General features: G+C 58.1%; 1 protein-coding gene across 2 annotated transcripts in view; it reads right to left on the reverse strand.

Moving 5' to 3' along the window:
* EGFR (epidermal growth factor receptor) overlaps window positions 1-27,291 on the reverse strand; it is a 138,206-nt gene that overhangs the window by 76,420 nt on the left and 34,495 nt on the right. The window lies entirely within an intron of this gene.

Consider the following 27,291-nt stretch of genomic DNA (forward strand, 5'->3'; position numbering starts at 1 on the left):
TAACAACAAATTTTTAAAAGTCAGAGCTATCAAATAAAAAAAAAAAAAGGGATGCAGAGGGTCCCTGGAGGTGCTAAGCTCCCTGTCACTGGGAGTGTTCACGTGGCTCCCGGGGCCACGGGCGCTCAGGCTAACAATGACAGGTGCTGCGCGAGGCTCACGCTGATGCCCAGGTGAGCAGGGCCTCTGCGGAGGCTCAGCTGTGACAGGCGGCTCGGGTGGCCGGCTTCCCGTCATGCATCCCAGGGACTGTGGGACCCCAAAGATGAGATGACCATACGGTCCCCCGCACGGCGCTCCTGAGAGGGCGGAGGCTGAGATCCCCCCCTTCGAAGGCTCAGTGACCCCAGCTGCGGGCAGGGTCGCCCTGACAGCGCTGGCTCGGGAGGACCGCGGAGCAAACGGAGGTGCCAGGAGGGAGAGAGCGTCCCGCAGGCCGATCCCCCTCCGCCCACCTCGGACTTCACCCAGACCCGGAGCTGGGTCTGGCCAGGACCGTGTTTTCCAGGCGTAATTAATACAGCTGTTGACACAGAACATCTGCTGGTCACGGCGGGCCGCTGTGTGCACGAGGCAGCTGTGACCAGACGGAGCCGGGGAGCTGCAGCCTCTGTGCGGCGCTCGACGCGATCACCCGTAGCACACGAGGCCGGGCGGGGTCGAGGGAGGCTTCGGGGGCTGGTGCCCCCCGTTCTCCATGAGCATGGTAAGCCGGCCCGGGAGCCATTCGGATCGGCCGCCGAGCCCACCACGAACGCCGGCTTCTTGCTGATGAAGCGGTCAGCCCGCCGGAGGGCACGGGGTGTCCCACCCCCCACGTCTTCGGAAAAGTGAGAGAGGAAGACGGAAGCCAGGGACGCAGCCCACGCTGCACAAACGGCAGCCCACGCGACGCCTCCAGCCCCGCCGAGCGTCTGAACACGCCGCGGACCGACTCTCTTCCGTCGGAAACGTTCTCGTTTCCAGCGGCCGCATCGGATGAGAATGGAGGTTCTTTGTCTTTTTTTTTTTTTTTTTTTGGTTGCACATCTGTTCATAGAAGTTGGCAGGAGACTTGGGAGCGATTGCGAAATCCACACTGTGTTTTCTCACGAATCGGGTCCTGGGAGATTCGCCCTCAGAACTGCCAGCAGGCCGGTGCCTCCCCCCTCCCCGCCCCCCATCCCCACGGAAGCGGGTGGTCCGCGCGGACACAGCCGGGAGGGTCTGCTCTCAGGGGGAGCCCTCGCCGGGGCGGCCAGGCACCCCTCGAGAAGGCGGCTCTGGCAGTGGTGGGCCTTGCAGTGTCTGACCGTGGCCGTCAAGGCCACGGGGCACAGAGAGCCCTTTTCCTAGCTAGAGCCTGAATTCCAAGTAATTATTTCACCTTTCACAGAAAAAAAGAACGTCCTTGCTCTCGTGGCTTGCACGGTCACACTGGCTTCCAACTCTGACAACCAGATGGTAGCTTTTAATTCTCAAAAGAACATAGCATTAAAAAAAAAAAAAAAAAGAAAGAAAAGATCGCTCATCCCATGGCCCCAAACAGGACGACTCAGATGGGACTGCCCTGCCCCGGAACCAGCATCTGCTGGGTCACGTGACATTCCCGTGTCATCGCCGGGACGCGGGGCAAGCCGGCCACGATCTTCACAGCGCTCTGGGCTTGGACGTGTGATCCACTTAACCCCAGGGAATGAGTCAACAGAGGAATCCGGGGGAACCACGCCCCGCGACGTGTGAGAGAGCGGGCAGGAAGGAGGACGCGGAGTTGTTGTGGAAGTCGATTTTCGCTTCCTTTTTGGAACCACGAGAAAGGAGAGGAGGACGCTCCCTCAGGGCCGGCACGTGGCGTCCGGCAGAAGGCGGGCGAGGCGCCGCGGCGGCCGCGGCCACCGGTTCCTCCCGGACGCAGCCGGGTGGGTCGGAGGCTCCCGTTTCGTTCACTGCCGCCCGGAACTCAGAAGGCTTTGGGAGTCAGGAGTCGAATCACTTAATAACTGGCTCACGGCCACCCGGACGCCTTCAGACCGAAGGCTTATTTCAAAGCCACTGTCGTGACAAGTCACACGCGCTCGAGGTGTCAGTCTTCGCCGTAAAAGCCACGATGGAGGGTCGCACCGTAAGACGTCCGCGGAGCCGATGAAGGAGAGAGACGGAGAGAGAAGGCAGGCCGAAAGGGGCGCTGGGACTTCGCCAGGCGGGGTGGCGGGAGCCACTCCCACGAGGGGACAGGAGCCGCCCGAGGGAGAAGGAGATGCAGGCGGCGCCGGCGAGCCCGGCTGCTCGACATTTCCTTTTTAAACTACAGTATCAAGTTCGGGTTTTCAGGGGTCGAAGGTGAAACAGGTCCCGTGCCCCGGGAGCGGGTGAAGACCCGGGGTCGGGGTGCGGAAGCGCAGAGCGCCGAGGGCGCCGGCACAGAGATCTGGGGCCCGGTCGGGGCCGAGAGAAGGTACCGGCTGCGGAGTCGCGTAAGGACCCGGCCAGCAGCGTCGATCGGCGCTCGGATTTCGCCTCTGAGGAAAACGGGCCCAAAGACGTGGTTCGGTCAACAACAGCCCGGGAGCCGAGAACAGGCTTGTCAAGGTGCCAGGGCGCGTGTCCGGTCCTCCGGACGCCAAGCTGGGTCTGTCCCGACGGGACTCGGCCACGGGGGATGGGAGGGCAGGGCCGAGCCTGCGCCCCTTCTCCATGCCCAGACGCACCCCGCGCCCCACAGACTCTGAGCGCGCATGGTGGACAGCCGCCGGATACACGGGCGCGTGGCCCCTGTCGCGGCCGATGCCTTTTCTCGGTCCGATGTCACGTGAGCTGCTTGGAAACAGAGCGACCGCACGGCCATCGGGGGCCTGCGGCCATCGGGTGCCTGCGGCCATCGGGGACCTGCGGCCAGGAAGAAGATGCGGATTCAGGCACGTTAGCCCTGCGACTCTCACCCGGTGTCCTTCGCGAAAGGGGCCGTGAGCTGACCTCCGCTCGGCAGAGCCGGTGCCGCTCCGAGGCAGAACCAAGTCGCCGGACCCGGCTGGCACCAGGCAGGCCGGAAGCCCTGCTCCGCACGGCAGACGTGAGGGTGAACACCTGGGCGACCGGATGAGTCGGGCATCCGTTAGGTGACGCAAAGGCACTGGAAGGCTTTCAAGAAATGTCACTTCCAAAGACCGGGAATTCATCACTCCGGGGCAGACACCAGCCCTGCCTCGGGTTCCCAGGAACGGCGGAAAGCGGTTAATGACCGAGCGCCTCGCAGTCCGAGCGGAGCCGCCCGCCTCCGACCTGCCTCTGGCCGGCGGCCGCCCCGCGTCGCTGGCGCTCTGTGCTCCCCGTGCCGGTGTGGACGCAGGCCCCGGACGCACACGCGGTGTCTCTGCGTGTGCACACGCGCTCAGTCACGAAGACGGAGGCGCGCGCAGGCTCGTTACGTTCACGGCGGCCTCCTGCGAACCCCGCCCGCGGTGCCACCTCACGTGACAGTCCAGCCTGTCCTCACGGTAGGGGGGCTCAGGAAGCGCTGTGCCAGCCTCACAGACGGGGCGCAGACGTGACCCTCGTGCGAGGCGGCTGCCTTTCATGTCGCGCCGAGAGCCGCCGGGAGCGGCCAGCCCACCGCTCTCCTCGCTGGTCCATGGAAACTCGCTTCTGAGGTTCGCTGCCAAAGGCATAAATGTTATCCCAGATGTCGCCCTTGAGGAAACGCTTTTCCTTTGTGATGAGGAGAACATGACGTCCACGAGCCACAGACGGTGCTGAACGACGAGTTCCGGTTTTCACGCGTTTCGCGCGCCAGACGCTGGCCGCGCCGCGCGCTCCTGGTGGGCGCACCTCCCGGTCTTGCCATCATCTGCGACTCAGAGGACGTTCTACGGAGCCAACTGCCCTGTGTCTGTCACACCTCTGCACGGCTCAGCAACGCCCTGGGCTCCCAGAAACAGTGACGAGGATGCGGGAAGGCGCGGTGCCGCCACCAAGCCTTAAACTCCGCCCCCAGGAGAACCACAGACAAGTCAGGCCTCGGGTCATAGGCCCAATGGTGCCCTCACGCCCTTCCCCTGAGAATGCTCTCATTGAAACAAAACAGGACAAAACAAAACAAAGAACTCTAAACAAGCAAAACCCAAGACTCTAGCAGGAAGTCCCCCTCGAAATTAGAATCGGTATAAATGCAGTTTTCTCCGCAGAAAAACAAATCACGTCTTCATTATTGACTGGCAATAGCTAGGAATAGAAATTACTGTTTCTAGAAGAGAAAACTGTCTCACAGCACAAAAGACAAGGATGAGTAAAGACAGGGACAGGTAGAGACAGGGGCAGGTAGAGACAGGGGCAGGTAGAGACAGGGGCAGGTAGGGACAGGGGCAGGTAGAGACAGGGGCAGGTAGGGCAGAGGCCGCATCTCGCGGCAGGATCCGCCCCGGGGGTGTCCGTCAGGAAAACCGGGAGAGGAGCAGCGGAGAGGGGTCCGGATTCGGCTGCTGCGGTCACCTGTGTGGTTTGTTACTCACTGTGTGTCACCACTTTGGGGCTCTAACTTGGCCGGGCTCGTGACCCCGAAAACAAGCAGAGTAAAAACGACCCACACGACGAATTGCATTTAAGCAGCACAGAAATACGGTGTCTACGAATTCGAGCCTGAAACTAAAACTCAAGGAGTAGGAGGCAAAGTCTATGATAACGGGTCCTCTGGAGAGACGCTCACGCGAGGCCCGGTCCCGCGTGAGTGGGTCACAGGCCCGGGGCTGGAGGGGCCGCCGGACCATCCGGTTCTTCGTCTCCTCTCCGGATGTGAGTTTGGGGGGTGGGGTTGGCGAGTGAGACACACAGAGTCCGAATGACTTCTCAAAGTCCCACTTAAGTCTGGGTTCCTTATACTAAAGTTAAAAGGTCCACGGGACGAAGTCGGGCGAGTTAGGAGGATGGGACACGGAAAAGTGACCAGTTAAGGGAGCTCCGTCCGCGCAGGCTGGAACGCACCGCTCCGGCTGGTTATTCACAGACGTGCCAGCGACAGATGCCCTCCCGCTTCTAATCCCTCCTTCGGTCTCAGAATTGACGGGTCTTTAGCAACCTCATCAAAGCCACATCTGTTATCTGCAAACTGCCGGGGACGCGGGACCAGCTGGCCCTGTCCTGCGGCCGAGGCCAGGGCAGGGGGCTGTCATTAGCCCGGCCCCGGGGTGCCTGGCATTCGTCCGCTCGCCACTGCTCTTGGTGATGTTGGACAGGACGGCCTGTTTTGAACTGGTCACAGAGGTCGATAAAGGCGATCCCATAAAGGCATCGCGTGTGATACAAAGTCTGAACACTTTCTTTCCTCAAAAGCAATTCCTCTGCAGTAAACGCGGGAAAAGCAGTTCTAGGGAGTGGAAAACGGGATCGTTTTATTCGCCGCGTCTGTGGGGCCGACGTCGAGGGCGGCAGGCCGGCCGCCTCTGGACACCCCGGAGGACGCGGGGGGCACCTGAATGAGGGTCGCGCTGCCACTGCGTCGGCTCCTTTTCCTGGACTGGGACCAGTTTCTCAACCCACGCACCTTCCCCCGCTTTCGGAACTTCCGGCACCAGAACTTTCCAAGGCGGTAGCTTCCCCGACTTTTTACCCCATAACAGACATCACGTTGGGTCACATTCTATCATGATGGCTGTTTTCCAGATGCTGCTGATCCTTGCAACTCGAAAGTCCCTTTGCCGGACCTGAGGGCACCCTCCTTTCGAACACAACATTACGAAAAGAACACTGGTCTCCGCGTTCGAAATAGGGGTTCACGTCCTGGCTGTATTCCTCACCACACGGGTGGTGGTGGGGTGCGGCACCTCTCTAGCTGTGTGGCCAAATGAGATTTTGGGGACGCGTTACACACAGCCCCTGGCATTTAGAAGAACCTCACATATCTTGTAAAAACAAAATCTGCACTTAAAAACCCCTCGTATACAAAAGGATAGTTTGTCTTTTATGAAACGGCCCGCCACAGGCTCGGTCCTTGGAAACCAGGACGGAGCCCTCTGTGCCTCAGTGTTAGAAGGAGGTTTCCTTCACAATCGGGCAGGACCACCGTCCGCAGGCACAATGCCGCCTTTCAAGGCCCCATCCCTTTAAGTTGGGATGCTCATCTTTAAAAGAACATAAAAACTGATAAGATATGTATGTTTTTTAAAAAATTGAGGGTTGGCGCCTAAACGACCCTTTGATCTACATACGAGAACATTTTCTACGTCCCTGGGGCTTCACCAACAAATTGAGACAGTCGCGTATTAATCAGTCTCTCAGCACGCACGGCTGGCCACTCCGTGGCATTGCTGGCCACACGTCTGGGTTCAGCTCTGACTTCTGATCAGGCCTTAACACATGCGTCTCTTCAAAGACTCGGAGACTCTTCGAAGTCGTAAACTGATGGTTTTAGTCGCTCATACGCTCTGCATTCGTTGACATTCCTCCGTGGTACGTTTTACTTTCTATTCGATCATCACGTCTGAATCCTCGGTCATGTGGCTAATGCAAGAAAAGTTGGGTACGAGTCACTGGAGAAAGGACCCCTTGTGGGGACGGAGCTCGGCCCCGGGAGGGGCTGTGGCCACGGTCTGGGCTTCCTTAGCCAGTCACCTCACCCCTCTGAAATGCCAGCTTCCCCAGAAGTGAACAACGGCTCTGTACCTTAAGAGATCATCTGAAGACGTTCCTTAAAAAACGGCACTCTTATCAAAACTGCACACGCACACCGAATCCCTGATGCCGTGTGAAGTGGAGAACGCCGCCCAGGCAGAAGTCGGGCTCAGAGGTGCTGAGCTGGCATCCGATCGATCCTCGGAGACGCTAGTAGTGACAGGAAGGAGCCCAGCAGGTCAGAGGGCAGCACGAGGAGGCAGGTGCAGCGGGCGGGGCACTTCCCGGCACAGACGTGGAGAGACCCGCTGGCTTCCACAGGCCAATCGCACACGCGTGTGCACGCACACACACGCACACGCACAGAAACAACGCCTCCCAGGGCGAGAACTAGAGACTGTACGGAAAGGCGAGGCCTGATTTTGAGACCACGATTGCAACAAACCACCGTTTAAAAGGCATTTTTCGAGGCAACTGGAAAAAAGCCAGTGAGACTGGCTGTCCGCTGACGTAAAAGACTTGTGGTTAATTTTTTAGGTGCGGTGATGGCCTCGTGGTTACGTGAGACCAGCCTGTGTCTGCGGAGCTGCCTCGTGCGGCGCGGAAAGGTGACGCGGCATCACAGGTACGCCGTCGCTGGCTCGCACAGGTACGCCGTTGGCTCGCCCACGTGTCCGGAACGGACGGCTGGACGGTGAGAGGAACGACAGTCCCGATAGGGTCACCTCTGGACGTGCGTCACGACTTCCGTGTGCAGGTCCATCACCTCTGCTGGGGACCCACCTGTCACCCACCAACACACACACACACACACACACACCTCTTTTCTTCTGATTAAAGGATTCGGGAGACCCCACGCTCCTCCTACGGGCTCCTGTCTGTGGCCCGTGACATGAGAGGGAGGGAATGCTGGGTTCTGGAACGTTCCCCCGCGCACCCGCACAGGCTCCCGTAAGCCCTGACTCATGGTCACGTCCTTGATGACAGCGCGCCGACAGGGCTGGGCCTGCCCCGGGCGCCTGGGCGCTCGGCGCTCACGCACCCACGGGAGGCCTCCAGCGTCACGGCCGGCGCGTGAGGAAACGCCCCTCTGTCCCCCTCCCGCAGAGTCTGAGCTCCTCGCAAAGGCTCCTGATGAAACCCCGAGTGTCCGGGGCGGCAGACTCGTTCTGCCACACCTTCTAGAGGTGTTACACGCTGCAGGCGCCAGCCGCCTCTCGCTGTCGAAGCAAAGCCTCTTCCTTCCTACGGAACCCGGCTCAGAGCGAACACCCCCGAGGCCCGCCCTCGCGGGAAGCCACCCGGCAGGCGGGGCCTGGCGTCACGAAGTGCCGGTGTCCCTGCCGATCGGCTCCGAGAAACGCTGCGCTACGCAGAGGGACTGTGAGCACCAGCTCGGAGCACAGGTTTTTAAAAAAGGCCATCGAGAACCGTCGCAGTGTGGGCGTACAGTGGGGCCGGCATGCAGGGCTGTGCCGAGCGTGTGACACTCGGCTCCGCTGGCCGAGCTCACGGGGGGTCTGAGCGCTCGTGGTCGGAGGGCCCTGCGCGCTCGGCGCGCTGGGGGACATGCCCTTCCTTGCTCCGCGTGGGCGGTGGAAGCAGCGAAAGCCTAAGTAAACTCCGGCCATTAGATAACGGGCCATTATGACCGCGGATGACTTCCTGAACGGCACTGAACACACGGGTTGCTCATTTCCTGCCTGGAGAAGAGACAAGTGTCAGGAGAGGGTCTTGCACAGGGAACGCGAGTGTGCAACGGATGCGGGCAGAGGGCGGCGGGGCAGGGCGGACGGACGTCCACACGCGGCTCGGAAGGAAAAGCCGGAAAGCAGAGCAAAAGTCCTGCTCTCCCGCGGGCCACCAGACCCCCACGTCCCACAGGGGTCGCCCCCTCGGCCCGCCAGCTGCTCCCGCACCCACAGCTGTGGGGCGCGCGTCGTTCCCAGCCGCCCCCGGTGGGTGCGGAAGCCGGGCGGCCTCGGGAGCGCTGGACCCGGTGACCGCGGGTCCTGGGGGCCACGAGCGGCCGCGCAGGCAAGGGCTCAGAATGAACGCAGCAAAAGGATGGACAGAAAGATGCAAGCATGAGAGAGACAGAGAGAGAGAGAGAGAGAGACAGAGACAGAGAGACAGAGAGAGAGAGAGACAGAGACAGAGAGAGAGACAGAGAGACAGAGAGAGAGCGAGAGAGACAGAGAGACAGAGAGAGAGAACGAGAGAGAGAGACAGAGAGAGAGACAGAGACAGAGATAGAGAGACAGAGAGAGAGAGAGCGAGAGAGAGAGGAAGAGAGAGAGAGAGAGAGACAGAGACAGAGACAGAGACAGAGAGAGAGCGCGCGCACGAGGGGAGGCGCCCCGCAGCTCGTAGTAACACAGAAAGCTCCGCTGCAGTTGGCCCCATGCCAAGCCCCTGCCCGGGAGGAGCCGGCCGCACGGAAGCTGCAGCTCCGGCTTCTCCCCTGTTTCCTCCAGACGTCCCCCCAGCACGCCTCTTCCTCCAGGGAAGGGAAACAATCTCGCTTGCCGCAGACTGTCCTACTTTTCTTCCTTTGTGTCAGTCTCACAGCCTGCGGTTACTGATTCTAATACACCAGGGGAGTGAGGGTGGGGACGCCCATGACTCTCCACCAACCGGCCGTGGGAACCCGGGTGAATTATTCAGACTCCCTGGGCTTCGCCGTCGTCCACTGCGAAATGGAGGTGGAAGCAGAGGAACTGAGACAACGCAGGACTTGGGTAATTCCTAAGGATGGCTTAGCGCGGGGCCCGGCACGCGGTCAGCGCGGGACAAACGGCAGCCGCCGTGAGCCCGCCGTGATGGCTTTTAGCCGAGGGGGAGGCACAGAGGAAGTGGAGGTGGGCGGGGGCGACGTCCCAGCACAGGTCGCGACCGGCACCAAACTTCGGGCAGCGCGTGCGGCGGCCGACGCCAGGAGCTAAGCAGACGGGAGCGCGATTTCTCCACCTGCCACGCTGCCCGCGGGGCCGCGCTCAGCCCGCCGCCTTCTGGTTAGACCAGACAGTGAGCGTCGTGAGAACCAAGAGGTACGACCTGCGAACTGGGCCCCTAGACAGAAGCCCGCCCCAAGCGCCAGCCCCCTTCAGATCTCACGCAGCAGAATTTCACGCTCTTCACACTGCGTCGTGACTGAAGCTACGTCCTCGACGTCAAGGATTCTCGTCCAATTACTTCAGAGGTGATTTTCAGAAAGTAGAAGACCATTTGCGAAGCACCAACTACGGACTTTCTTCTTCTCTTTCTTTAGAGAAAGGAATCGTCCCCGTGTTACGGAGAAGAAAACGGGCCTGGTACAACGAAGCTAGGGTCCAGGGGTCCAGGGTCGCGGGCACACCCGGACTGAGAGCCGATGCCCGTCTGGCCATGGGGCCCATCTCGGGGTTCGGGTGGGAAGCACGATTTTCCATCAGCCACACATCCTGCCCACGACCGAGCACAAAACGCCCGTGAGGACGCCTCTATTCCGAGCACGTGGCCCCCGGGACGGACTCCTGCTGCTACGTGACCGCTGGGGGGGGGGGGGTAGCGACAGGGAGCGGGCCACGCCTTCCCCGCACGCGAGCATCCCAGAGACAACGTGCTTCGCTGCGGTCGTTTCTCTACGCGCTAACTCCGGACGCCGGGCGGGCCGGCCTCCGGAATGCAGGAAAGCGGCCGAACGGAGACGGCCAAGAGAGAACGGCTCAGGGGAGGCCCCGCAAGACAAACAAACAAACAAACAAACAAGCAAACACGACCGCACGGCCGGCTTGTCAGCATCCTCTCCCCAGTAACAGCCCTCCGAGTAGTCGAAGACCACTGCAGCATCCTCCTTTCGTTTTCTCTCGGAAAAACACCGCCCGCCCAGCGTCACCTGGCCTCCCCACCGCGGGCCCTTCCGGTTCGCACACACCTGTCTCCCAGGTGCGGCTCCAGACCCGGGCACTTCGGGTCCACACACACGCTCGTCCGGCTTTCTACTCTCGCCCGCCCCTCAGTGTGGCTCGACCCAGATGCATGGCGGACATGACCCGCGCGACGCGGCCACGTGGCGAAAGGCGAAGGGCTTTTGCAGATGCCACTGAGGTCCCAAATCAAAAGGGAGAGAGACGCCCAGGGCGAGTCCGACTTGCACAGGTGTAAGCCGAGCCCTTCCTCGGAGTCGCTCTGCCGCGGAGAAGCAAACGGCCCTTCCAGGCCGGGCTCCGGGGACGGGGGGAACGAGGCGCCTCAGTCCTACAACCTCCAGGAACCGGATTCGGCAGGGACCCCAGACGAGCCCGCAGGCGGACCGCGAGCCCAGGCGTGGAGACGGCGCGGTGATGTGTGTGTGCCGATTCTATCCACGGCGTTCGTGGGACAGGTTACAACATCGCGGTCCAGGCCCTCACTCCCTTATGACGGACGGAACCAACGACGGTTCACAGGAGCGTCCGCTAAGCCGGCTTCCTTCCACCCCGGACTTGGAGGCTGACTTGGCCCTGACCTCGTTGCTAATAGATTCCTTACTTCTGTCCCACGCTTCACGGCCCATGTTTCAGGATTCCGATCTCGACAACCTGTGTCTTCCGGCCTTTCCTCACTTCCTGTGTTGAAACACCTGGGTACTTGCTGAACCCGGACACTCATTACCAGTATGACAACTTACTGACCCGCCTCGGTGACATAGAGCTGGTGGATTTCATTTCACCAGACTTCTCGGTATATTTACATAGTAATGACAGGCTGCCTTGTGTCACTTCACGTATATTTAAGAGTGACCGACTGACTGTGTGTCATTCTTTCTCATAATGCATTCACCAAAGACAGTGTCCAGCAGAGGGCTCTAGACCACGGGGACAGGCATCTATGACAGTCCTGGGCAGTGGCTAGGGCTCGGTGGAGTGAGTCATGAGAAAAACCTACAGAAAACCCTTTACCAGAGTTCAAGGCTGACTGATCGTTTGCAGACTGAGGAAGTAAACACAACGTTTTAAATGCATCTCGGAGACCATATGCTTCAGCTGTCCACGACACTGGCGATACTGCTACCGTGAAGATCGCTAACTTCCAGGCCCCGAGGAGGAGTGCATCGATGGCCAGGTTGTGAGTTGAATCATTCAGTAAGATATGCTCAAGTCCTAATCTCTGGTACCTGTGACTCTGATTATATTGGGAATTTGGGTCTTTGAAGATGTAATCAAGTTAAAATGAGGTCAGACCGAATTCGAGTGGGCCCTGGCCCAATAATGAGTGTCCTAATAAGAGGGAAGTTTAGACACAGACCTACGTGAAGACCCAGACACACTCCGAGTGATGGCGGAGGCGGAGAGCGGCGTGGACGCGTCTACCAGGCCAGCCACGCCGGAAGTCGGGAAGAGGCCAGAAAGGCTGCTCCTTTATAGATTTCGGGAGGGGCGGCCCTGCTACACCTTGGATTTGGACTTCCGACCCGCAGAACTGTGAAAGGATCAATCCCTGTTGTCGTAAGCCACCCAGCTGTTGTAATTCGTTACATCGGCTCTGGGTAACTAATACCCTCTGACGGCCCCGAACCTCCCGCCCCCACCGGGCGTCTTAGGAAGGGTTCAGGAAGAGGAGCCTTCCGGAACAGCCTGGAAGGGCGGCCTGTGGCCTGCGTAGACTAGGGACTGACGGAGAGGAGAATGCAAACGCTGGACAATAACCCTTCGCGAAGCACGTCCTCGTTTGAGGTTCGGGGGGAGACACGAGCCACGCGGGAATGCCGCGGCCCTCTGCGCTCTCCGCCGGGTGGTCCTGCGTCTAGGCAATCTCTCGAGTGTAAATAAACTGCTTCTACATAGTTCTCCAAAAAGCAGTAAAGCAAAAGAGAGGAAAAGAACGATCCCTTTGAAGGAGATGTGAGAGAGATGCAGAGGGCAGACCCGTCTCCCGGAGACACGCAGGTTCGAGGCCGCCTCTGCTCGCCGAGGAGCCCGGGACGACCCTCGCCCCTTCACGACGAGTGACGTCGTTTCCTAACCCGGGCTCCGCCGCTGTGTGACCGCCTACGAACCCCTCGGGTTCATCACGCGCCCACGTATGGCCTCAGCTGTGCCGCGGCGCGGTGTCGCAACTGCGGGTCTCGACGCGGCGGCGTGCGGTGAAACCATCTGAGGGGGCCGAGGGCAGACGGACAGAGACGACGGAGGAAAATAAACAGACTAGGGAAAAAAAAAAACGGGCGACGGCAGGGCGGTACCGCGAAACCTCGTGCACAGCCACACGCGGACGGCCGGACGTCAAATGCCTGTCGCACTTCGGTCGAACAGGTTTCAAAGCCGCTGGAGTAAGTATCATCTTGGAGCCTTTTCTGTGACAAGTCTTCGTGGGTCTACGATTGGCTTAAAAACCCCTTATAGAGTCAATAACGAAACACTATAACGAATGATCTGGAGAGAGAAAACCAGGTCGCAGATTTTTACAAACGAACTTCACTACTGCAAATGGACGGTCTCTCCGTCCGCTCCCCCGGCAGCCGTCCCCCGGGAGCTGTGCAGACGGCCGCACCCCTCCTCGTTGGCGGCCGACTTGGTGATGGCCCCGCGCCGAGGGGCAGTACTGCTCCGCCATGGGGACACCGAGGGGCCGGCCCTCAGCGGCTGTTCCCACTCGGCACGATCGTAGGCGGCCGAGGGCAGGTGAACGCGGGCATCGTGGTTCGAGGTCACCGCAGCACCGCCTCCCGCGGACCTGGCCTCTGTCGGGAGTCACCAGCACACGTGGAGAAGGAAGCCGGATCCAGCCCCGGCGAAACCGCTCTGTGCCCGCAGTGGATAGAGAAAGCACAGCAGTGTCCAGGCAAGAAGACGCCCGTCCTGGCGCTCGGCCTCACCCCGCCTCCCGCTCCCTGCCGCGGACGAGGAAGGAGGCGGTCCCCAGAATCCACTGTGCTGGGTACGTGTCCCAGGCCCACACTACGTCAAACGTCAAACGATAACCTGCTGAGAGTCTGTGACTGATAAGCCCCTGTCGAGTGCGTGCGCGCCCTGCCTGCAGGGGGCTGGGCCAGCGGCACCTTTCCAAACGCTTTCGGTTCTAATCCATTAGCTGTCGCTTTACGTGAGGGAAACTCCGCCTGCAAAACCACTGGACGGAGACGTGGCTTTTCCAGCGCTGAAAACGCAGGACTGACCTTTCGCTCTCTGACACACGCTGCCTGCAGGGCGTGTTCCTCGGTGTGTCGCCACGAAGGGGTGAGGAGCTGAAAATCACCACCGGCACCCCAGCCTGCAGATAACTACCCGTGTCACTGGGTCACCCTCAGGTCGTAGCGCCGCGGGGAGGAACCGTGCGCATTTGTCCCCACCGATCCACGTGGCAGTGACTGACATGTAACCAAAACAAAACAGAAAGGAGCCCGAGCTCATGACCGGGGTTTGAAATCAGGCACAGAGGCAAGGAAAGCAAACGTCGACCTAAACCTCGCACTGTGCACAGAGTGACTCGAATCGGACCGTCGCCTCACGTCCAAAACGCAGAACTGCAGAACCGTGAGAGGACAGCACTCGGGGTTTAGACTTTGGCGCAGAGCTTTAGCCACAACGCCCAAAGCGCAACCTATAAAAGAGAGAGAGAGAGAGAGAAGGATACTCTGGACTTCACGATCGGAGCCTTTTGTTCAGCAAAAGACTGTGTTAAAAGGGTTAAAAGGCCAGCTACAGCCGGGGAGTAAATATTTGCACACGGATCTGACAAAGGACTCATATAGGGAATACAGAAAGAACTCTCGAAGCATTTATCACTCCGGGGACAGGCTGAACGCTTCCGGCCCTGCTGGGCAGGGGAGGGGGGCGGGGGGGCGGGGGGGAGGGGCTGCTCCCTCGACAACTGCGGGGCGTCTGTCCTTTTCCTCTCCTGGGGTTCGACAGTGCCAGGTCAGCGAGGAAAGGTAGGCAGCAAGCAGCACCTGCTCCTCTCCTGTAAAGTACCATCTAAGGGAGTCCAGGAGGCTCCATCCTCAGGAGAAACGATATTAGTGCAACATTGTTGTAAAAAAAAAAAAAAAAAATTAATACAATCATGTGCATCTAAACCAAATAGGAAACTTAAATGCAAACAGGATCCGAGGCCTGTCTCCGGCTGGAATCCTGGCTCTAGGGGGAGGAGGGACAACGGGAAGAACACAGCTTTGGGGGAAAAACGTGAAATACACAAACCTAACATCTCTAGTTCATTTTCTTGAATCGTTTTCCGCACGTAGACAGGTCTCTCCACCCTGAGCGTCAGGCACTCTGCTTCGGGACCCTGTCTGCCTTTGCCCTGCCCGGCCAGGCTTCCGAGCGTCCTTGTCTGCCTGTCACCTGCTCCGGCCCCACCTTCGTGACCCTCCTCGCCTCCTCACCCGTCACCCCACCCGTGGGTGCTCCGTCCTGGATGCTGGAGTCCCGTCTTCCACCTCAGTCTGTCCCTGCGGCATCCCGTACAGAGCCCAGCTCAGCTGACTTTTCTGTGGAGAAGGCACAGGTGACAGAGATGCTCTGGCCCCAGAGTTCCAGGGTGGCCCACGGCTGCCCCAGCCTGTCCTCAGCAGGACCTCCACGGCGTCCAAGCTCTAGGCAGTCACCCAACTTGGCGGAAGTGGTCCCCAGACTGGTGGGCACGTAGCGAAATGCTCTCCAGGTGTGGAAAGATACCGACAATGTGTCCAGACAGATCCTTGGGGTGCAGGATCACAGGGAGGAGGAAGCTTCTGGATGCTTCGTAGGATACTCTTTAGTAATGTGAAAAATACTGCGAAAAAGGGTCTTTCAAAATGCACATGGCACCTCGGGAGACGGTGGGGCGCCTCGCGGGAAGCTGGGAAGGGGGCCCGCTCTGGACCGCTGTGGGCCTTAGGGAGGATGCGGAGCGTGGCGGGCAGGGTCCTCACCTGCCCTCCCGCCCTCGGGCCCCTCAGCTGTCACCCTGCTTCTCTGCGTTCCCTTCCCCACACGCCATAGGGACTGGACTGCATCGCGAAGGAGAAAAGGGTAAACTCTGCAGCGTTTCTAGAAAGCCATGTGGAACCTGTCAGCCTCTGCCCAGGCGGGAGAGCCAGGCCACCGTGTACTTTACCCCCCAAGAGCCAGCTCGGGCGCCCGCCCGCCTCCACCCCTCCACACCCACAGCGCCGCCCGCGGACTCCGACAGCGTCTGACCAGCGAAACATGACAACCGCGCGAAGCTTTGCTGGCCAAACGCGGCGGAGCCGGATGGCGTCAGCCTGGGCTGCGGTCCCGGCCCAGGGGACAATGTCCAGCTCGCTGGTGCTGCCTGGGTTTAAAAGGAAAGATGAAGCCGCGTCTGGCAAAGCACCCGCCCGAGGCGTCTTCCATGAGCATGTCACCCACTCCAGTCCCCAGGGGCCTCTGTGGCCTCCCAGAAGTGTCCACTCTCCCAGAGGGACCTGAGGTCCCTGCTCTCGCCCGCTCTCCAGCTCCCAGGCAGGGCTGGGGGTCTCAGTCTGTACCCTGCCCTCGCCTGGGTCACCCTGGGTCAGGGCCACTCAGAAGCTGACATTCCTGTTCCTTAATGACGTCATAATCCCGCCGGACTATAGCCTAGGAGCGGGCTGGGCAGGCCACAGGGGGCACACACGTCCCCACGTGTATTTTCATCACTGCCAGAGTTAAAAAACACGGAAGACGAATTTTCACTTTCTGTGCGAACGACAAGACCAAGACGGGAAAACGCGGCGCCCACGACGCCCTGGGGCTTACGTGGTGCACGCCCGGTCATCGCCCGGGAGCAGAATTGCATAGTCTCAACACGGTCTTCTGAACAGCGGGCACTAGGGTCCTCTCTGACCAAGGGGCCGGCGAGCCCCGGGCTCCGAGTCCCGTGTGGCTGCCCCTCACGTCCGCGGCACTCACGCGTCTTTCTTGGGTCTTAGGGATCTCGAACATTTGTCACCAGCTCTGTCGCTCTATCCAATTATGAGAATCATATTTCAATTCAGAATTCGAGCAAGGGACGCCACTCAAGAAAGTAATTCGAGCTCGCAAACAGCTGGGGTTTGAATACATTTCCGGCTGATGAAATAATGCTAGCGGAATGCCATAATAACTTGTTTTAAGTTTAATAAACCTTGAAGGAGATGTTTTCGTATCGAATGTCCCCTTCGTCACCAATTACTGACGTGCGAGTGCTAGGCTGGACCAGCGGGCAAGGACAATCGACCGAAGTAAACAGCCTGGGACGTCTCCAGTCGAATGGAAATTATCCTGCAATGTGCTCATTGGCTTTTTTTTTTTTTTTTAAGGCACAGTTCTGCAGCTACATTACTGCCGCCCCCTCCCCCCGCCCCCTCCCCCCGCCCCCAACTGAAAGCCAGCCCATCTCATTTAAGGGTCTTTTTTAGCTCAGCAAATTCTGATCTGGAGAGTTGATTTGCATGGATCTTTGTAAGATCCTATTTACAAGCCGGCTGAAAGAGAGAAGGCGTTCCAGCCGCAGGGGACATCGTGCAGCCGGGAGCGTGCCAGGGAAGCCAGCTGCCGTGCTGGGACAGCCCCGGGCACGTGTCCTCGCTGCCATGGCCGCTCCGCCGGCCACGGCATCCGCCTCACGGGGACCCGAGCTCCGGGCAGCCCACGGTCACCGGGTCCAAGAAGATGTGTCCCCAAGACCCGGGAGGGACACGGCTGTGTATCTGCTGGGCTATGAGTGTGACCAGATCTGAGGAAAGCTTCGGATTGACTAATCTGTTCCAAAATACATGTTTGCTGTTGTTGTTGTTGTTGTTGTTGTTGTTGTCGTTTGCGTTTGTTTGTGTTACTGTTGTTGCTGGGTCTACTCTCCAGGGAGCATATCTGAAACCCCACATACACCGTTACGTGTGTGAAAACCCTAGGACAAGGACATCTGTCTTCACATGTGCAGCTCACGTGACAAAATGACCCCTGCGGGAAGGGACAGGGCAGGACAACCCCGGCCGCGGGTCCGAGGGGCTGGGGGCTTCGATCATCCTGAGACGCGGGTGAGGTGCAGAGGCGCCTGAAGCCCAGGTGGGACGGTGTCCTCTGGTTGGCGACGCCGTTGGACACATCGGTCTCTTTTAGCCCTGCCTCCGCTGTGTGCATTTGCTCCTTGCTTCAGAGGGCTGCGGGCCACGAGCACGTGACCTGCCCTCACAGCTGGGTGCTGGTTCCCGCTACCTGCTTCCTTGGCCTTCTATCCAGCCGCTTACGAAAATGTTCCTTAAAAGTTTTAAGAGGGTGGACGTGGTTCCATAGCACAGCAGTTAGCACATCTGCTTTACACGCAGAAGGTCCTGGGTTCATGCCCCAGCAAACCCATGGTCCCTGGTATATAGCCATGCCACCCTGAACAAGCCCAATGTCTGATCTCGGAAGCTGAGCAGGGTCGGGCCTGGTTAGCACTTGGATGGGAGACCACCTAGGAAGACCAGGTGCTGTAGGCATAAATAATAATAATAATAATAATAATAAATATAAAGAGGGTGGCAAAGTTGTTTTGCTAGTAGGGTGACATGCTTTCTTGACGTTGTTTTTGTATTGATTTTCCATTCATGTGGCTGCTTTGGTAGGAGCCTGCCCCGAAGATGTCTAAAATAGATTTCTAAAATACCTTACAATCTCAAGGGTCAACTTCTGGATGCAAGCGTTCTTTGTTGAAATAGCTCTCCAAAGAAAACTCTTTCTTTAGTCATTAGAATGGCAGGTTAGCCACAGAGTCCTCAGCTACCTTAAGAAGAAAGAATCATGAAGCTGCTGTGTAAACAGCTTTCGAATCACGATCACGAATTTCTTTTGACTTCCGTGAACAGGTCAGTGTGTAGCAGCAGTAGTTTACGATAAGAAAATAGGCATGCCTAAATATTAGATATTCTTTTCCAAGGCCATACATCCTAGGTAAAAACATCGGGCATTTGGGAAATGGGCAAGATGATGTTTACAATGATCGGATATGTTTAAACAGCCTATCTTAGTCTCAGAGATAATTCTGAAGAGACTCTTAGGGAGCTTTCACATGGAGTGAAAGACCGTGAGGTCACTTCTTACACTTTCTGTTTCTGTCTCGTAGACACTAACCGGACGAGGGCTGTGAGCCAGGGCTCTATCTGATGACATGGCGCCTGCCGACCTCCAGGTCTGACCTGGAGACAGCCAGGGCGTGAACGTCGCAAGACCACGAAATCACGAAGCCACCGATCAGCCGGGAGGGGAATCGAATGGGATCTCATCGAATGGGATCTCGCGGGGAACCCGTGGTCCTCCCAAAAGCTTACTGTGGCTCTCCCTGCGGACTCCTTGTCAAAACAGATATTCTGAGATGTTTTCAGCATGACTCAGAGCAGCCGGGCAGGGCGGGGAGCTCTCTTTGTTTTCTGCCTGATTTCATGGCGTGTACCTCACCAGGAGCCACAGCACTGTGGAAATAACAGTGCGACTGCGTCCTCCGAAGAGAAACCGACGGAGTGAACGAGGGAGCCGCAGGGGGTCCCCAGGCCTCGGCTCGAGGTGCCCTCACTGTGAGCCTGCGCCACACACAGCGAAAGTGTGGCTGCCCCAGGCCCGCCTTCCGCCCCAGGCTATGGGCGTGGCCGCTCTGACCAAATGGAAGACAGAATTGTTTCTATTCTAAAGGGAAAGAGACGTAAGCAGGATTTTAATTATAATCTGCCTAAAATTTATGTCTCATAGAGATCGCCTATCCCTGTGAGCATGCAGTCTCGCAAGGAAAACGTGTGTTTAATTGCTTGACTAAGTGACAGAATAAATAGCCCACTGGCGTTTTCTATATCTGCGAAGCCGATAACATCTCGAACCTGACGCAGGTGTGGACGCAGGTGTGGACGTCCTTGTGTAATTACCAGGGCGGCGTGAGATCCCGGGGCTCCGGGAAGCGCTTTGCCCCTGTGCCCGGCTCCTGCGTGCGGAGGGACGCGGCGAGGTGGGCAGAGATGCTCCGAGCAGCGGCTAAGAGCCCAGGACGGGATGCGAGTTCGACACGGAGTTCACGCGCGCCTTGTGAAAAACGGCGCACGTCCCGTCCCCCGCAGGCCGCACGCGAGCTGCGAGCTCGTCCACGGTCGTGGGCCGGGGGCTCGCGACACGTCACCCCGGGGTCTGCCCTGCGCAGGGCCTCGGATCCCGGTGACCATCCCTCGCCCACGTACCCTGCGAACAGCGTTCAGCGAGAATTTGATTTTGTGCTCACCGACCATCCCCCTCGAACGGCACTAACACCTGTTTCCCGGATGAGGAGACTGGCCAAGGGGAGCGCTGCCGGGGGCCACGCGGCTGGTTGGCAGGACTCCCCAGCCAGGCGGGGGCTCGACCATCGCACCGCGTGGCCCCCGGCTTCACCCGCCCCCCGCGCTCGCCCCGGGGCATGTCTGAAGCCAGGTCAGCCCTTCGGGATTCGGGAAGGTCATAGGTAATTAGACGGTTAAATAACAGGAAAAAGACAGAGAAGTCAGGTGTTTGCATCATTGTGGGGGAGGAGAGAGGGAAGGGAGGGAAGCTGGTCAGGTGACTGGCCGAGGGTGTGGCCGCCAAGGAAGACACCGCACAGCCCGAGTGTTTCTTGTCTAAAAGTAATGAGACGTGACCATGAGAAATGTCGGGTCGATGGTCAGGAAATGAGCCAAACTGTGGTCACGCGCCTCCAACACTCGGTGACAAAGGAAGTCCTTTGCTTGCAGCATTTCAGCAGCCGGACGACACACGAGGATGGGACACGGGGTCCCGTGGCGGCATCTGAAGACCACGGACACCTCGCGTGGGCACCCTCGCTCCTCCTTGAAGGGCCCGCTCTTCGGGGGACACGAGAGGAGATGCATAGAAGGCGGCTGAATGCGCCTGCCGGTCTTTGTCCAGCCGCAACTAAGCCAGGGACTGCAGTCCAGCCAGAGGTCACGAAGCGGCCGTGCCCGCTCCTACGTGTGCACACGATCAACGGACCAGTGAGCCGACGCGAAAGTGTCCTCTGTGGCTGGTGCCTTTGCAAGGGAGAGTCACCTCCTCGAGAAGAAAAGAAGAAACCAGGCCCAGGACGACTAACGTCGGCAGCCGGCGCGCCACGCGGCACACGCCGCCCCCGCCGCAGCCACCGGCGAGCCTCGCCCACGCCTCGGCCCTCGGACCCGCGTCCCGTCACCCGGTCCTCGGCCCGCACGAGAAAACCCGGGCGCGCACGGCTTCGGGAACCCACTGGGACGCCACACGGGGCGAGCGGGGCTCTGCGCCTCGTTCTCCCGACTCCAGTGGACCCGCCTTTCCGGGGTGACCCGACGCCCCGGACAAAGGTGTGACATCCACCGGGCGTCGTACACGCGACAGTCTGCAGCGTTCCTTGAAGAAGGAGGTCCCCCATCGCGTGGCCGTGGACACACGCGTCGAGCTCGCCCTTGAACTTGAGGAGGCATAAACTGTCCCCTTGCCTGCGGGTCCCTTGCGGGTGAGAGCTGCAGCTCTGGCCGGGGATTTTCGGTCGCGCACTCACGTGTTTCTGCGGCGCGCCTTCTGCAGAGAGAGCTGACGGGTCCCGCCTCTGAGCCGAGGCTGCCGCGTTGGCCCCGCTCTGTTTACGTTGCTAAGTTACTGGATACTTTCCCTCGCCTCGTCCGGAAAACTGTGTTCACTGTCCTTAAAGGTATAAGCTACATTCTGGAGCATCTTGGAGTAGGATGGAACCTAAACGTGCTGAGTGCACCTTCCTAAAATCAACTCCGGGGTTTCTCTCTCTTTCACGTACAGTTTGGAGAGGATCGTGTGACTCTGTCGTGATTTGAAAGGAAGATTCCAGACAGATGAGAACGTAAGCGGAAATCGACCTGTTTAGAGTCTTCGTGAGCTGCACACGCACACACACAGACACACGCGCGCATGCTGGGAAGGTGATTTAGAAAGGAAGAATGGTCACACTCTGGAAGAGGTGGTGAGACCGAGCGGGCCAGACGTGCGGCCGTGACGTGGCCAGCGCATGCCGGATGGCTGGGAGGGCGAGAGGGACCCAGGCCCCTCCGTTCACGGACTCGAGCCGCCAGCTTGCAACCCTCTTTTCAAGAATGAAAAACCTGGGAACACTTTTCCTTTATGTCTTGAAGATTCTGAATTAAAAAAATAATAATAATAGATAAAACACAATTACACGTAACAGAAGGCAAGCGGAAGCCCAGGTATTCGAAACGGTGGCCCCTTTCCTCGTGCTCCCCCAAAACCTCGACACGAGAAAGTGCACAAGGTCGACTTGGGACATAAGCACATGCAATTATATCTTTTGTGAGCTTTCCACCATCGCATGCAATTAATGGAATTCTTCCTGCTTTTGAACATAACACGAATTCTCCACATTCCTTTCCACTCTCTCCCAAACAGCGCTGGAAGCTGCCTAAGCAGCGTCTGCTCTGTGTCAGCGGTTGGTTTCAGGAAGATCCTCCTTCTTTATCTCAACGCCAAGGCCAAGACACGGACGGAGTAGCAGAAGCCCAGCACCGGAAGGCCGGGGCTCGCCTGCTGCTCCCAGCTCCTGAGGCAAGCGCGTGCCCACGTTACCATGGCCTGAAGCGAACCTTTACAAAGCTGGGGTCGACGGAGACTTTTTTCTGGGAAGAAAGCCCGTCGGCTTTGTCTATTTCTTTTCCTTTTCTCCACCTCCTTTCCCTTCTGCGGGACTCGTCGGGGAGAACGAGAGACGGGCAACGGCCGATCGAGTTACTCTGTCTGTGGACGGGAGCAGCGAGGTCGGAGAGAACGCAGCCTGCGTGTGGTCTCTCCTCGCACGTGTTTGTGCACCTGCTTCTAACACCAGGGCGAGCACAGACTGGAGGACGAGAGGACCATTCGCAAGTTGACGGCTGTAACCCTGCCACCCGTAAGAGGCCACGGGACTGGAGGTCGCGGAGCCCCGCCCCCCCCCCCCCATGCCAGCATCTCCATGGCTGTGTGTGTCTGTCGATGCCGGCACCCCAAGGGGAAACTGGGTGAGGAGCGCCACACTTGGTTCTTTTCCTCTCTAGTTGTGGCCCTCGTCCAGCCACGGAGAACCTCGCTCTGTAATTTAGGCAGCAGAGGTTTTGCTGGGGCGGGAGAGTTGGTGACTTTTACAAACCCGCAAAGAGAGTAAGTCGGTCGATGATATCGGTGGCCTGGCAGAGAGCGATTTTAGTGGTCCAGTGCCAGGCCTGTCCACCAGAAGCGAGGAAGGTACTGTGCCCTGAAAAGGCAGGGGAAACCATAGCTCCATTACTCAAAAAACAAAAGAAAACAAAACGAAACAGAGTATTCTCTTCTTCCTCCCTTAGATGCAGCCCGAGGTGGGGAAAACGTAACCTTTGGTGAAAGGTGGGATAAGACCTGTGGCCTTATCCTCCTGTTAAATAACTTGAAACTTGTTTTCCTAAGTATATTTGTATTCAAGGCCTTTTCGAGTGTGGCGCGCCGCCGTCCACGAGGTCAGAAGACACGTCAGGCGAGTCCCCTTTGGTGCAGGATGCAGGTGCTGCTGCAAGGTTTCCTCACAGTAGCCTGTGGGACAGTCCAGGAACGAGATTGTGTGTGTGTGTGTGTGTGTGTGTGTGTGAGAGAGAGAGAGAGAGATCGCACCTCTATGGCCGTGGAGGCAGCATGTAGACAACTTTTGGGGTTCCCTGACAGGATTCTGGGGAACTCCATTCAGAAATGCCCCAGGGTTCACTGCATCCGCCCGAGCCCCCTGACGCCGGGCCGTGGGGTGGCCGAGGCTGTGTGATGTCCACACACAAACGCGAGTCCGTCCACAGCACCGTGTACAATGAAAGCCGCTTGGCATGAGCTCGGTTCCGACCCAGCGGAGACGAAGGATTCATGGTATTTTCCTAATATTGGCGTGAGAATTGACGTTTGCGACCCGCCCTTTTTACGTGACTCAGCAAACCGAACCTGACCGTGAGCAGAGGCGCCTCCGTGGGGTGCCGAAGATGATTTGTTACGGTTCGTTCCAAGCTAACTGGGCTCTGGAAACCTTGGTCGTACACTGAATTTACTCAAAGCCGAGGTGTCTTGTGTGGGGAGATGGACCCCTTGGTCAGCCCGCATCCAGCACTATGAGCTGGGCCCCCCGGCTGCCTCTCGGCTGCCCCCACCCTAGCCCGCTTCACACGGAACAACTCCGTGTATTTAAAACAATATGCAAAGGTCAGATAATCACAGAAGGCTTGACTCTTGTTTGTTTGTTTGTTTGTTTTACCAAACGCCACAATGTTCTGACCACAGTATTAACTCTTCGGTTACCCATTCCGCGACTTTTTAAAACACGGGCTGCAAACCCTCTGGCGTCAAACGCGATGACGGCGATTTGCAGAGGCTGCTTTACGGTTCCGAAGAGGAGGAGGTCGCCTGCGGAAAGGTGGCGCGACCTCCCAGCCCCGGGGACAGCGCTAACCCGCAAACGAGAGGCGGGAAGGGAGGGCAGCGCGCCCCGCAGGGCGCACGGGGGCGCTCAGGGTGCTTCCAGCGCCCGGCCCAGACCTCGCGCCTGCCCCGCGCTCTGCTCACGTCGTCCCTGCGGGGAGGCCGGGATGCGAGACACAGTTGGCCGCTTGTGAGACTCGCTTATGCTTTTCCATAGCACGCGACGGGGGGGGGGGGGGCCAGGAAGCCCCTCCAGGGACCGCGGGAGGCGGCGGCGCTGAGAGGTGCAGAGCAGAGAACAGCTGTGCCGCGAGCGGCCACGGGACTCAGCTGCGTGCGGCGGAAAATGAGCTCACTTCCTCTGCGGCCCGCCAGGGCCTTCGGCCCTGCCGCGGACACATGCAGAGGGGAGAGGCTGGGAAACACGTCCCTTGTCACCGAACTCCCCCGGCACCGGCTGGGGACGCCGCGTCTCCCCACAGACCTCCCCCGCCCGACATGGTTCACGGCGCCACGATCCCGAGCTCTTTCTTGTTCCTTATGCAACAGGAACCGTTTAATGACTACTCTCAAAAATGGAAAACCGACTGTCAGCTTTTAATGACTTTCCAGCTCTTGCTTTGTACTTTTAATCCTAAAATAGGACTGATCTTTTTAAGGCTACCAATGCGTTCGCAGTCACCCAGATACTTCTAGTGAGTAAATTACTCTTCCGGAATAACAAATTGGAGGCTTTGGGAAGTGCGTTAACTCTTTAGGGTCGCCCGGAGTGGCTCTTTTGCTCAGGGGACTTCCATAGGGCACATGAGTCACCAGCAAAGGGTGCTCCCCATCCCCCCCCCCAGCACATTAAGTGTTTATACATGAAAAACCCAGAAGGCAGCGAGAATCCCCAGGAAGATGCAGGCACTCCAGGATTGCGTTTCCAAGAAGAGAGAGGGAGAGAATCCTCATGTGCCCCCACTCCCCATTTATGAAGGGTCAAGCTGTCACCAAGAAACGTCACTTTCCGGATAACTCAGATTGGCTCGCGCCAGCCTCCAGAATGCCTCTGTAAATGCGTTTGGATAAATACTCCTGAAACACGTGTTGAGTGCCCTCCGACGCTGCGACAGTTGGTGCGTGGTATGGCGAGTAGGTGACTCTTTTCGCAGGTGTGCAGGTGGTCACACTGACCTGGCAAAACTAGGACGCACCTGCCTCTTGGGGCTGCTGGTGTGTGTGGGTCGTTTGCTGTTATGCAAATGACTTGGCCTTTCTTATCTCTTAGAGTTTGACAATTTCGAAAGCTCAGAAGTCTAACATCCATGAGAAAAGCTGCCCTCCGTTAAGTAGCCTTTGCTGGGCTGTATAATTGCTTTACTGTCTCTTCTTGCGGCCGCCGAGCTTTTAAACTCCCTGTGGTAAGGGAGTTTTTATATCTAAAATATATTTTATATCTAAAATGAGAGCAAATGGCACTGAGCGAGGGTTCGAAGGACTCAGTGAGGCAGGGGAAATCGCATCAACGTCTCTGTTTGGTTCGATTCTATCTGTTTTCATCTGTGCTTCAAAAACAGGAAAATGGACTCTGAAAAGGCAAGTGGCCCTTCCTGGATGTTTGGATACTCGGCTATCCTCCTCAACAAAGCAAGGTAGGCTGCTCTGAAAAACGTCCCGTTCTGGATTTGTGACTCTGCAATGACGAGTGGGTGGCTGACCTGGCCTCCTGTGGGGAAGAGCATGACGCAACTATTGTGAATTAAAGTCACGTCCATCTGACAGTCAAACGCGACCTGTGAATGACATCTACCGCCAATTATTAAACATTCGCCCTCTGCCTACAGGTCTGTATTCAAACCCACATGCATTTTTAAAATTAAAACCTAAACATTAAGGATGTCGTTTAAAGAAATACATGGTGTCGTACATAAAAAAACCGAAGCTAACTTGGGCTTGGAGATTTTCCTTTAGTTTATGGAAGACTCATCATTCTAGTCTGAAAAGAAAAATGATCCCCTATTATGTTCGGGCAAATAAATCTAAAGTATCAGATACGATTGTTCCTGCCTCTTGCACATGACACATAACGAGGTCCTGTTGAAATACGAATGTTTACAGGAACAGCCTTTCCGTGGAAAGGATAGCGGCGTCCAAATGATGAAAACTTATTAAAACCTGTGTTTTGCATTAGATTGTCACTACCCGAGGGCAGCACGTGGAGGTGAAAAGCCAAGAAAAACCAGAAAATCCTGCGGCACTGGCCAATAACCCCGAACGAATGCTCTAATTTGAGTTTAAGGCGAATGGAGGTGGAATTTACGGCCCAGAACAGCGTAAGAGTCGCCTCCGGTCTTCAGGGGTGCTGGCCTGTGCCCCCTTCTGGCTCCTTGTCTGTGATAACTGATCTTCACAGAATCACCCTGCCTGCTGGCGGTGCCCCTGGGAAACGGCCAGCGGGGGACGTGGTTCTGCCCGGCTCGCCCGGCTCGTCCGATTGGCGAGAGGCTCTCATGGGAAGAGAACTCCTTTCCGTAAGTGTAGGTTTAGTCTTCGCTTTAAAAAAAAAGAAAAAATTCTATTTTTTGTCCATTAGCTTTCCTCCCCCGCGCCTGGTCTGCGCATCTCCAGCAAACACGCCCCACACTTCTCCCGCTGTCCAGAGAACCCCGCAAGGTTCCAATCGCCTGGGCACACGCGGCTCCATCTAAATCATGGGCCAAAGTGAAATGAGGGCCCGGGACTTAATGCCTTCGCCAGGGAAGAGGCTTCGAACAGGCTCAAGGAGGAAACGTGGGGGAGACAAAGCCTGCCGAAGGCGGAAAGGGCCGGAGAGGAGAGGCGGGGAGCGGAGCCAGGCCTCCTCGCTTCCGGCCGCCGAGGTCTCGGTTTCTCTCACTGCTGGAAACTTGACCCCGTCCGCTCTTTCCATCTGACCCTAAGTGAAGAGGCCGGAGACACAGCGTCGGCCGCACCGCACGGGGCAATGGGCCCGGGCGGGGCTCGGCTCCCTGGGTTTGGAGAGGTCCCTCCGCCTCCCTGGTCCTCCTTTTCCTCTCCGGAAACGGGAGCCGCCAAGCCTCTCGCGCGGGCTCATTGTAAACGCTGAAATGAGGAAATGAGGGGCGTGCGGCACCGTCCCCGCGCGGCAGAAGCTTCCCCGGCCAGGCACGACGCCCCGCGAACTCGGGCACGAAAGCGCGGTTCCAAGCTCAGAGCAGAGCGTGACGCTCTAAGCAGCGTTTCGAAGACGCCGCAAGTCAGTTTCTGATGTTGCCGAAGAACGGGGTAGAAAAGGAGGCAAGAGGGAATTCAGAAGAAGCCCCGCCACCACGTGGGCGTGCGGAAACCCACGTCTCTTGGCCTGCCTGTCGGAGGTGACTCCCGTGGC

This window comes from Rousettus aegyptiacus, unplaced genomic scaffold (assembly GCF_014176215.1).
Source record: "Rousettus aegyptiacus isolate mRouAeg1 unplaced genomic scaffold, mRouAeg1.p scaffold_m13_p_13, whole genome shotgun sequence".
NCBI classification, from domain to species: Eukaryota; Metazoa; Chordata; class Mammalia; order Chiroptera; family Pteropodidae; genus Rousettus; species Rousettus aegyptiacus.